This window comes from Taudactylus pleione, unplaced genomic scaffold, assembly GCF_031769625.1.
Source record: "Taudactylus pleione unplaced genomic scaffold, aTauple2 ptg000004l, whole genome shotgun sequence".
Classification (NCBI taxonomy): Eukaryota; Metazoa; Chordata; class Amphibia; order Anura; family Myobatrachidae; genus Taudactylus; species Taudactylus pleione.
Window position 1 is genome coordinate 2,472,758 of NW_028284407.1, and position 12,612 is coordinate 2,485,369.

The window sequence follows — 12,612 nt, forward strand, 5'->3', positions numbered from 1 at the left end:
CCAGATGGTTGACATGCAAGTGGTCCACAGTTAAAAGGTTGACATGGACTTAAGTTGAGGGTTAAAGGTTGACACATTGTTTTTCATGATGATGGATTAGAGAGATGCTGTAAAGAAAGAGGGCACTGGTTAGGCACTAGTGGGAGGGTTAGGGTTAGGCACTAGGGGGAGGGTTAGTCACCAGGGGGCGGGTTAGGGGTAGGCACTAGGGGGAGGGTTAGGGTGACTATTAGGGTTAAAAAAAGTCAACATTTTCTGTGTCAACCATTTGTGTGGTGACATTTTGACCATTTGACTCTGTAGACCTAAGTCCATGTCAACCATGTAATAGTCGACCATTCAACCTTGTCTATCTATTGGCTGTCTGTTTAGACACTGTAGATCTTTCAATCCACACCCACCCAGAAGCTATGGTACTGTGAGGGATGTTGGCTGGAAAGCTCTGGAAGGATGTGAAGGCATTGATGGTGGAGGGAAGGGGATAAACAATGACCTCTCTACTGAATGACTGTCTTCAGAAGCAGATTTATTGGCGCCATCAGAAACTGGGCAATGTCCTTTAGCAAGAATATTTTTACATGTATCTCTTAAAATTTGTGTAAGGCAAATAGAAAGGGCACCACAGTGGCGCAATGGTTAACTTGTTACCTCACAGCGCTGTGACCTTGGTTTTGAGTCCCACAAAGGGCCTGACGACGTGCAACAGCTTAAATATCGGTAACATTTACGCACATCAGGCACTCAGGCAGCATGTAAGTCAGGTCTGACCGGCCGTAAACACTGCAGCTCTCCTGACAGGCAGAGGGCGCTCATGCTGCGAAGGAGATGGCTATGGCTACTTTATACACGCCCATGTAATGGCGTCTAAACGGTCCGACAGGCCTGCGTTTTTCTAACCACTATGTAAATAACTGTTAATAAATTAATATATAGGTTTAGAGTCCATATAAAATATTTAAATTTAATAGACTTTCGATATATATATTTTTTTTAACTCAAATAATTTTTAAGGAGAGAAATTTTTACATTACAGATCATACACATCAATAAACAAGTTTATAGAAATAACAATATTGTTTCACTTTCTTTTAATATTCTTAGATATCAACTAATAAAAGTACTAAGAGGTATACAATTTACAAATGACCTTTGTAGGGTTTTATTCCACCATTTGCTTTTTGTCCCTGATAAATGTCTTTTTTTTATTTTTTTTGCCTCTATATTTTTCCGCCTAATACAGTTTAGAACCGTTCTACAAACTAAAGGGGTTGTCTTAGGAAAATGCACCCACCATGCATCTCTGACTAATGGGCCTACAGTATCCTTATCCTATGCAAGCAGCGTAGTAGGTGCAGTCTGCAGTTTAGCCTGTGCTCTGTATATTTACTGTAGGAGTGTAAGTCTACTACCAAATAGTCACTGACAGAACTCCTCTCCTTGTCAGCATCGGCTGTACGCAGCTATGAAAACTCTGCTGGGACTTTGTTCATGACTTTTATAAGTTATTAACATCATTATTAACTTTTACTTATATGGCTCCAGTATGTGCCGCAACGCTTTTACAGTTGGTGATGAGCACGGTCATAAATCAAGTCTGGGTGATAACAGACAGGCATGAAATACATAAAAAAAACCTGAAAGAAATTATATATATTTATATATAGCTATTTTAAAGCAAACATTTTCAAGATAATAACCACAGTTTGGTTGAAAAGTGTGCGCCAACAGCAGTTAGTTATTTGTTCCATATCTGCTCCTATTTCACATCTGCTTTAGGTGTCCAACCAAGCCTTTGCTTTCTAATAATCAGCTGCACCATCCATATGTATTGGAGAGGAACCTCTATTGAACAAAATAATTTCGAGCTCGTGTTATAACCTGCACTGATTTTTCCAAGACACACAGAGCCTGCCGATATATACGCAGTAGAGCAATTATTGGCCAACTGTGCCTGCGTCATGGTCACACTGCGCACTAACGCAGGCGTATCGCGTCCGCTTTGTGGGCGTGTCTCAGCCTACAACTGAGATCCCGGATGCAGAAAGCATGGCGCCAGTGTCTCAGTTCCCGTGGCCATTTTGTTCGGACATGGGTTTTCTCAGATGGTGGATTATGGAAGGATCTTCGACAGGGTTGCCGACACTGAGCTCCCTCCTTCCGGGAGGGAGCTGTCCGGCAACCACACGGGGGAGTATAGCAGGCAAAAAAGGGGCGTGTCGTGGGGAAAGGGGGCGTGGTTCAGAGGATGACACATCTTTTGGGGGCGTGGCATGGGGGTGTGACAGCACGATCGCGTCATCGTGGCCCCGCCCCCTCTTCACAATGCCGAGATTAATGGCATTGTGATGCAGGGGGCGGGGCTACGATGACGCGATTCAGCGCGAATCGCGTCATCGGCCCCCCGCTGCCGGGGTTAATGCAGGTGAGTCGCTGGGGCCGGGAGACTTGCCTGCCTTTCCGGGGGGCCGGGAGCGGCACCCGATTTTCGGGAGGCTCCCGGCCGAATCGGGAGGGCAAGTAAGTATGATCTTCGACCACAGCTGAGTGTTTGTACGCAGTTGCTTGGATCTTATCTGCAGACAGTGGGTGTCATGATACATTTCCAGGCGGCTACAGCGTTAGCATAATATCGCATAGCAGCGACGTACAGGATCGCAGCAGCGTATGCATTAGCGTTTACATCTCTCAATCAGGCCCACAGTACAATGAAACATGGGAATAAATCTGATTAGTTTGTTTAATTTTTTTATGAGACCTGTGGGTGAGAGACACAAGCCTAGCGATCTGTAATGTGTTGCAGAATAATATGGCACTGATGGAAACTTCCTGCATGGAATGTTCACAATGTTTTACTTAAAACTATTCCCTCAATAAATTGGGCGTCTGCTGCCAGGAAAGTCTACAGAACTCACTGAAGTATTTATTCACGTACATTAGGAGAGATAACCGTGTGTACAGAAGGCTGTTGTATAAATATTGTGGTATAAACCACATCAGATTACCTGATTCTATGCCAAGGTCAAACACTTGTGTCCAGTGCTGTGGATGTCCCGATGTCACCTGCACAGTGACAGATATGAAGAGTTCATTAGACAAATCTTTGTTTACCTCTTATTAAAATATGAATACATGATTGTTTCTAAGCCAGGGGTTCCCAAACTCAGTCCACAAGGCACCCTAGCCGTTCAGGTTTTAAGGAAATCCATGCTTGTGCATAGACGACTGAGGGCCTGATTCAGTAAGCAATGCACAGGAGAGAACGCACGCACCCGTCCGCTGCGAGAATATGCTAATCAATGCATACGCCCGGAGACAGCAGCACAAGATGCAGATGCCCAGCCCTATATTCAGCCTCCCCATCTCCCTTCTCTCAAAGCCTGATCAGTACGCAAGATAGCGTAAACATCGAGAACCATCGACCACATTTGCAGACCTCGCGCAAGATCTTGGTAACTTCCTGTGTGCATGGAGTCTCATCACTGCGTCCGTCGCTGCAATGGCTTAATTATGGACGCCCCTAAAACGGCGTCCCAATGCACAGACACGCCTGCGTTCGCCCAACCAGCCCCCATCACCACCCACAAATGGCACTTCCTGTCATTAACTGCAGGGGTCTGTGTACACGCTACGTGTAGTCTGCATATGCTTACCCAATCGCACTGACTAGTTCGCGCACGCGCATTGCGATGCATGTGCAGTACGGATATATCGGCCAAGTGCGTGCGTTCTCTCCTGTGCGTTGCTTCCTGAATCCGGCCCTGAGGTACTAATTAAGTCTGTCTGTGCTTAAGTATGAATATCCTGAAATCTTGGACTGTTAGAGTGCCTTTAGGAACGAGTTTGGGGACCACTGGGCCTGATTCAGACCCGCTCGCGAGCGCTATTCACTCGCAAGCTGGTCGATGGTGGCCCAGTGCGCATGCGCACGACGGAGCCAGCTCCGTTGTGCGCATGCACGAGACCCGGATAGCGACGGGCAAACCGTCGCTCCGGGTCTCATTCCAAAGGGGACGTGCTGTCGATGTTGAGTGACAGCACAGCCCCTTTGGTGGGCGAGCCGGGGGAGTGGCTGCCCAAACGGAGGCGTTCCCATGTGAACACCTACCATCTGGGGGCGGCCCCACTGACATCGCTCTGTGAGAGCCGAAATCTCTCTGGGGCTTGCGGCAACGAGACCCTACCACAAGGGTCTCGACACAAGCCCGATGGTCTTGACCATCGCGACCATCTTCCTGGCCGCTCACTATAGCTGTGGGTGGTCACCCACAGCTATGCGAGCGGCCAGGAGGCCGCTCTAAAAAACAAGAAGGCCGGCCCTGAAGTAGAAGTGAGCTCTCTGTCAAAGCGTCCGGCTCTGAATCAGGGCCACTGTTCTAAGGTGGTTAACTAGGGTCTGAGTACTTTGTTCTATATAAAGACCTCTTTATAAAGCTGGGTACACACCTTTGCGATCACTCTTTCAATTCCATGGTTCGACCGGCTTTACGCCCAGTCGGAAGTCCTGACCACAGTGCCGATACGCGTGTACACACCTATACCATTATACTTGTGACCTTTAATCCCAGACTGCCAAAATAACATAAGAAAATGATTGTACCACCCACGTGGGCGGCCCTGCTACTGGTGTAAAATTGCGAGAACGGTGGAAGGTGAGTACACGCTGCTCTCTTGGTCCGATCTCACCTGGTCAAATCGGCTGTTTATTAAATGGCACATAAGGGGGCAGATGTATTAAGCTCTGGAAAGTGATAAAGTGGAGAGTGATAAACAAGCAACCAATCGGCTCCCATCTGTAATATTTCAAACACAGCCTGTAACATGACTGTTAGGAGCTGAGTGGCTGGTGGTTTATCTCTCTGCACTTTATCACTTCCCAAGCTTAATATATTTGCCCCAAGATGCGATCCTCGATTCGACTAATTTTCTTCTGTAATAGCCTGCGAGATGCAGACTCTGGTGAGATTCCGGCAAGTCTGCCAGTATTTTTAAAATGGCAATCGTTTAAAAGGCAACACCAGGACTTCTGGCCCCGCCCCCAAACGAAGATGGTCGCAGGGTAGTACTGCTCCAGGAAGCCAGCAGCTACATCTCCGTTTTCGGACCCCCCCCGCGGGTCTTAACAGCCGGAATACCGCCGCCGCTAGTGCAGGGAGAGTCAGGCAGTGCATGGAGAGGTATTTACTTCTCTCCATGCCGAATAAACAACAGCGCCAGCACTCAGATCGGGAGAGGCGTGAATCAAAGATGGTGGCCGTGACCTCCCTGCAGACACAGCCCCAAGCTTCTTCTTCACCTGTAACTGTGCCAGCATCTGATTCTCAGGGTGGGGAAGTTCATGCCCCTGTGCTGGCCTCCTATGCTGACATAGTGAAAGCAATAAGAGACACCATGGCCCCTCTGATGCAGGAGCAGGCAGACTCATTCAGGCAGGCACTGCAAGAGTCAAACAACAATATTGTAAAGCTGCAAAAGAAAGTGCAGGTCACTGAAGCTAAATTGGGAGAAGTGTTCCAAGATGTGTTTACACTGAAACAACAATATGATACCCTTCATAAGCAACATCTCCATACTCTTAATAAATTGGATGATTTAGAGAATCGGTCTAGAAGGAATAATATACGTATTGTGGGTCTGCCCGAAACCATTAAGGGTGAGTCCCTTACACGTTTTATTGCCACAACATTGCTGGACTTGCTGGAAATTGGTGATTCCTGTACTGATATGATTGTTGAACGAGCACATCGTATTGGACCGCCACGCGACAAACCAGATGCCCGGCCGAGAGTGGTGATATTTTGCTGCTCTCTGGTGTGGGAAGGTCACAAGCTGTTCATCTTTCAAGATTATTCTGCGGAAGTAACCAGGGCTCGCAAAGCCTTTTCTTCGATTTGTGCTGGTCTAGTCAAAGAAAATAGGCGTTTTGCCTTAATGTACCCGGCAAGGCTTCGTCTGTTCACTGAAAATTCATTTCTGGATTTTTCAACACCAGATGACGCAGCAGCCTATCTTCAGGAAGAGGGTGAAGCAGTGATGGGTGTTTCTTCTTCTCCTCGTATGGATCCCGAGGGGTGACTGTTACTTTCAGACTAAGTAGTCTGATATTTGATATGCTCATTATTCCCTATGTTTTATATACATGCTTTTAATCCATTTTTCTCTCACACAAGTATGGATATGCTCTGTTACGTTTACATATTAATATTATCTAGGTCTTTAGAGATCTTATGTTGTATTATTTTATTTTATATTGTTGTGTTATTATAATGTTGTCGCTGGCGGTGGCGACTATTCTGTCCAAATTTATATATGTATGCATTCCACCTATATCTTTTAATTCCTGTTATATCGTCCATGGCTGCTTATTTAAAGTGGAATGCTTTCAATAGCTGCGGCTCCTTAGCGACTTGTCCCCGTGATACCAATATTGGTTGTTAAAGTTTACTATATTTTTTATTGCTAGGAAGTCCCAATTGTAGCCTGATGGCTTGCAAGCTTGTTCTTACACTGTTTTGTTTTTTTTTTCATTATTTTTTGTATTGCGAAATATACCTACAATTTTATTTACCCCCATTTTTCTTTTTTTTTTTATAATTTCTTATATGCAATCCCCAAATTTTTGGTATTTTTTCTTTCAATCATGACAATATCTTTACACGATACACTCGTTTCATGTAATGAGCTCTTTGTGGAATTTTTTATAATACCCAGATACTATTTGTTCTTTTCAATATACAATGCAATGGATATGTATGTTTCGATAGATTTGTATCCCCTCATTTTTTGATATGGCCCCATTGAAATTTGGTTCCTGGAATGTTGGTGGGATTAATTCACCCATCAAACGCAAAAAAATTCTCACTTATATACGAAAATTGAAAATGGATGTTATTATGTTGCAGGAATCTCATCTGATGCCACCGGAAGTTCTTAAGCTTAATTGTATGGGATATTCAGTTTTGTGTTCTTCCTCGTATTCCTCTAAAAAAAAGAGGTGTTGTCACGTTGATTAGGAATCAGTTATTTCTTACTATCCTTTCTTCGTATGCTGACCCCTCTGGTAGATATACAATATCTGAAGTGAATATTATGGGTGATAAGTTCGTTTTATGTAACCTATATGCTCCAAATGTGTATTCCAAGAGTTTTTTGCAAGTATTATTAGCTAAATTATCTCTATATATGGATTCATCTATCACATTTGCGGGTGACTTCAATATGGTATTTTCAGAATATACGGATAGACAACGACCCCCATCACGGATACGTAACACTCATCCGTTGGGTATTCCTTTGCTGGCCTCGGAATTGCGATTATTGAATGTTTGGAGAGTGTTACACCCGACTGATCGGGAATATACTTGTTTGTCAGCCGCTCACTCCACTCTGTCTCGAATTGACTATATATTATTATCTGAGTCTCTTTTACATAAAGTGGAAGACTCTGGTATTGAACCAATTGGATTATCGGATCATGCATTGATATTGTTTCTTATGACTCCGGTGGTTGATAGTGGTTCCTATAGACCATGGCGTTTCCCAGCATACCTTGCAAATTCTGCTAATTTTCGTAGCATGTTGGAGGCAAAGTGGAGTGAATATGAAACTAACAATGATATTCATAGGGACAACCCCCCTTTATACTGGCAAACTGCCAAATCAGTCCTCAGAGGGGAAATAATAGCTTACGTTTCCAAACATAAAAAAGAATGCTCCAAATTATATTTACAAGCTCAGTCAGACTTAACTACATCTTATGAACATTTTAAGATTACTCCTTCCCCTCCTAACAAAGAAATTTATTTAAAGGCGAAGTCGCACTTTGATGCCGTGGTAGATCAGTATGCTGCCCAACATACCTTTACTAAAAATGTTAATTTTTATAAGCATGGTAATAAGACAGGCCGCCTTCTTTCTTATTTGATTAGAAACCATTCCTCCCCCACATCCATTGTATCCCTTTTGAACCCGAATGGCGATATGATAAAAAAAGGTCACGATGTAGCTGAATTATTTGGTAACTTTTACAAAGATTTCTATTCAGACCCACACATTGATGAACGTACAAAGCGGGAATTTTGGGAACATATTACTCTTCCTGTTATTTCTCAGGAAGAGGCGGACATGCTTATTTCTCCAATTACTTTAGAAGAAGTTTTGGCGGGTGTAAAAAAATTAAAGATGTTAAAAGCACCCGGTCCAGATGGATATTCTGGGGAGTTTTTTTTAAATTTTACAAAATAATATTTGTCCAACCCTAGTATCTTTATATAATTATATTCTTACAAATAATTGTATCCCTCCATATTTTAATTCTGCGACTATCAAGGTGCTCCCTAAACCGGGTCGTGACCCATTACTTCCGGCATCTTACAGGCCCATATCCTTGTTGGATACAGATTATAAATTATTTATGAAAATAATTTCTAACAGAGTAAAATTAATTTTGCCTCAGATTATTGCCCCAGATCAGACGGGCTTTATTTGGGGACGCCATTCTGCGATAAACATTCGTAAAGTGATTTCTGTGATACAATCAACAGCCCTGGCTTCAGATGGGTCATCCAAATCCATTATTTCAATGGACGCCGAAAAGGCGTTCGATCTTGTAACATGGGATCACCTTTATTGCACCTTATCCAAATTTGGTTTCCCTGATCAATTTATTTCCTTATTGTCCACATTATATTTTTCCCCAATAACTCAGGTGTCTAGCAACGGGTATAGGTCTTCCTCGTTTTGTGTTCAGAGAGGTACTCGCCAGGGGTGTCCTCTATCTCCTCTCCTTTTTGCAGTGGCGCTGGAACCTCTGGCGATTGCTTTGAGAGCCTCCACTGACTTCAAGGGTATTTTGGTGGGACCCACTGAACTTAAATTATCCTTATTTGCAGATGACATGCTTTTATTTGTCTCTGATCCAATATCTTCCATCCCGGCTATAATTAAATTACTAACTGGTTTTGGTTCTTTCGCGGAGTACAAAATTAATCTCCATAAATCTGAGCTGATGCCCATTGCGAATATTTCATCTACTGATTTACAACACCCGGTTTATAATCATTTTCGGATTTCCTAAACTGAATTTAAATATCTTGGTATTAATATCCCAGTGTCCCTATCATCACTATACCACATAAATTACTCCCCTATTATATCACAATTATCCAAAATACTGGATGCTTGGAAACTGTTACCCCTCTCCCTTCGGGGTAGGATAGCCCTCATTAAAAGCGTGGCCTTCCCTAAATTGTCTTATCCAATACAGATGCTTCCTATTTGCTTAGGATTGTCGGATGTGAAAGCTATCACTAAAATGTTTACTTCTTTTCTATGGAAATGAGGTCATCCTCGTATTGCAGTGACCAAGTTACAGTTACCCAGATCAAACGGAGGCTTAGGACTGCCTGATATACTAACGTTCATGAGGGCTGTACACTTCAGATATATCAGTGACTGGTTACTGAATAGAGACACATATACACACCCAAAAACTGAATCAGCCATGTTTGCGCCGTATTCAGCTGCCGCATTACTCCATTCCCCTAAGCATCTTATTCCTGATTATATTTTTAAAAATGTTTTATTTCATGACATGCAGTTTGGCAAGCTATATGTTGGAAACTCAATAGGCCGCACACGATTTCTAAATATGTTCCATTTGTAGGTAACCCATTGTTTACCCCGGGATTGGAAAATTCTTTGTTTCTTCAATGGAGGGATAAAGGAATTGCCTTGATAACAGATGTTTTTGATCCTGGTGGAATAGTAATACCTTTTAGCGTCATACATGATATGTATGGTATACCCCACAAGCAATTTTTTATGTATCTCCAAATAGTTCATTTTGCTCGTTCTATTATGTCACAAATTTTTTCCCTAGTTTCACCAGATCCGCTTCACAATCTATTGTCATTTATTTTACTCCATCCATATAAAACTAAATATCTTTCATTAGATCTTGTTGGCAATACATATAATAAAGCCTGGAAACAAACGGTAAAGTCGTGGGGTAGAGACATACCTTCTATAACTTCAGCTGATAACTTGCTATTATATTACGACTCTACCCTGAGATTTTTGCACTGCTCTTGGTTGCAGGATGTCCATATCAAGACTATCAATAGAGTGTATATATCACAAGCTCATAGGAGATTCATGGTGCGGAGGAATCTGGTGACTGTCTCAAATGTAGGCGCCCGAACGCCACCTTTTTTCACAATTTATGGTTATGTCCGAAAATACGTGAGTTCTGGGGAAAAGTAGTAGTATTTATTAATAATATTTTTCATTTAAAACTCAGGAGTGATCCCTTAGCGCTTTTGTGTGCCAAATATAGTAACTGGGACCTTGGTGTGGATAAAAAAAAGTATAACCCCTCTTCTTACAGTCATTGTAACCATAGCCAAAAAAGTTATATTATGCAAATGGACTACCTCTACTCCCCCATTTTTGGGTTCATTAAAATCATTATTGCTCACTACCTTGTATTATGATAGGCAGACTGTTCTCCTGGATTTAGAGTCTGGTGTGGTTTCCTTTTATATAAATGGGGCGCTTATATTGAGTCGTTAGACTCCTCCACACAGTCAAAAGTGCTAAAAGTGTTTGAAACTACAACTTGGTACTTGTATAGAAATGTGACATGATGGCTGACATTTGTGTTGATGCTTAAGGTGTTTTGCTATATCAATATGGTTATCAGAAATTGATTCGAACCTTGTTATATCTTTAAACATTGTATGATTGAATATCTTCCAATCCTCTCCCCTCATTCCCTCCTTATCTTATTATATTATTTTATTATATTATTTTATATCTTATATATAATTTTCTCTCCCCCTTTTTTTTTTTTTTTCTCTTTTTTTGTTTTTCTTCTTTTTATTTATAGTATATTACAGTTGATGGTATTATATATAATAGTTTTTTTAATATGTGGTCTAACTTTTTACTTCAGAAGTTGGATTTATTATTATCCCACTGAGGAAATTTCATGTATATTTTGAATATATGTACATTATGTATAGTTCTTTTATACCACTATTTTGAAATTTGATAATTGTAAATTTGGAAAGCATTTTGAATACACATTGCTGTATTGTACAATGTTCTATTTGAAAATAATAAAAAGATATTTAAAAAAAAAAAAAAAAGGCAACACCAACCCAGCTTTGCCTTTTAAATAATTGCCGCTTTAAAAATACGGGTAGATTCGCTGGAAACTCCATAAACCCCATCTACTTTATAAATTAATGTAAGGTTTGGGCAAGAAAACAAAATGAGAACCTAGTCTAATATAGCACTTGGGACCAGAATTCCTCACTACTGTTATTATTATTATTATTATTATTATTATTAATAATAATAATAATAACAGTACTTATGTATATAGTGCTAGAATATTATGTAGCACTTTACAACTTATCTTAATGGAAAATTATCTAAATATATAATTTAATGGGTTATGGTCCCAGGGCAAGATGTTTTCTCCCCCTGGGACTGCCTGTCCGGTCAATGATTAACAGAGAGTGGGAAGCCATTTACCGTTTTTTCTGACGGTCCTACCCGGCTTCTAGTGGCTGCAGTTAACACAGTCCATAGACACTGGTTCTGCCATTGTGCAAAGGACCTGACAGGCAGCGGGAAAAGACACTGACAGTCCGGAACGCCATTACAACAGACAGCCCCCCTCCGCAAAATGAGTAGGAGCCGCCACTGTTAGTAACTCATACTATGGGGATTTATTTACTAAGTCTTGGATGGAGATAAAGTGAACAGAGAAAAAGGGCCTGATTCAGACCCGTTCGCTAGAATGCGTTCGCACGCAGCCTGCTGATATTTGTAATCTGCCCATGCGATCGCAAAGGGCTCGCTCGCTGAGCATATCCACCTCGCTAGAATGAGTGGTAGGAGAAACCGTTTGTGGGTGGTGACAGGGGTATGTTGCTTGAAACGGGGGAGTGGTGCGAACGCAGGTGTGCCTGAGCGTCTCAACGCCGTTACAGAGGCGTGCATAATTAAGACGCAGCATCCTAGTACACGTCACTTGGTTGTTTTACACACTGAAGCGCTCGTATTTGCTTGTGGTAGGGTATAGTCAACCATGTTACAAGCTGAGTTTGAAAAATGACAGGAGCTGATTGGTTGGGCCTTTATAGACCCCTATATGAGTGTAAATGTAGAGTTGTCCATGCAGACATTAAATACAGACACTGAGAATTGCACCTTGCACGCTGCAATTTTTTACGAAATCATATTCTTGCTTACATTTTTTTTAACCACTTGCTCCATTATAATAATGAGTCCCCTCACACTTACCCATAAGGATATTCTCAATGTGCATCACTGCTTATGTGACAGTAACTTAGCGCCTGCACTGCCTCCTTTTGTGAGTGGATAAGCAAGAAAGGTGGTGGTTAATGCTATATTTAAAAGCAATAACTGTGCTATAAACGACATTTAAAAAAAAATGACATGAATAGAATGAATTGTGCGTATACTGTGCATTTCTCACATAATATAATTTATAAAAATGTTATCAGGGTCCTACTGTGATTTATGTCATTATGCCCTGTCCCACCCCATCCATCACAGAATTTTTTTCATGTACCACTGATA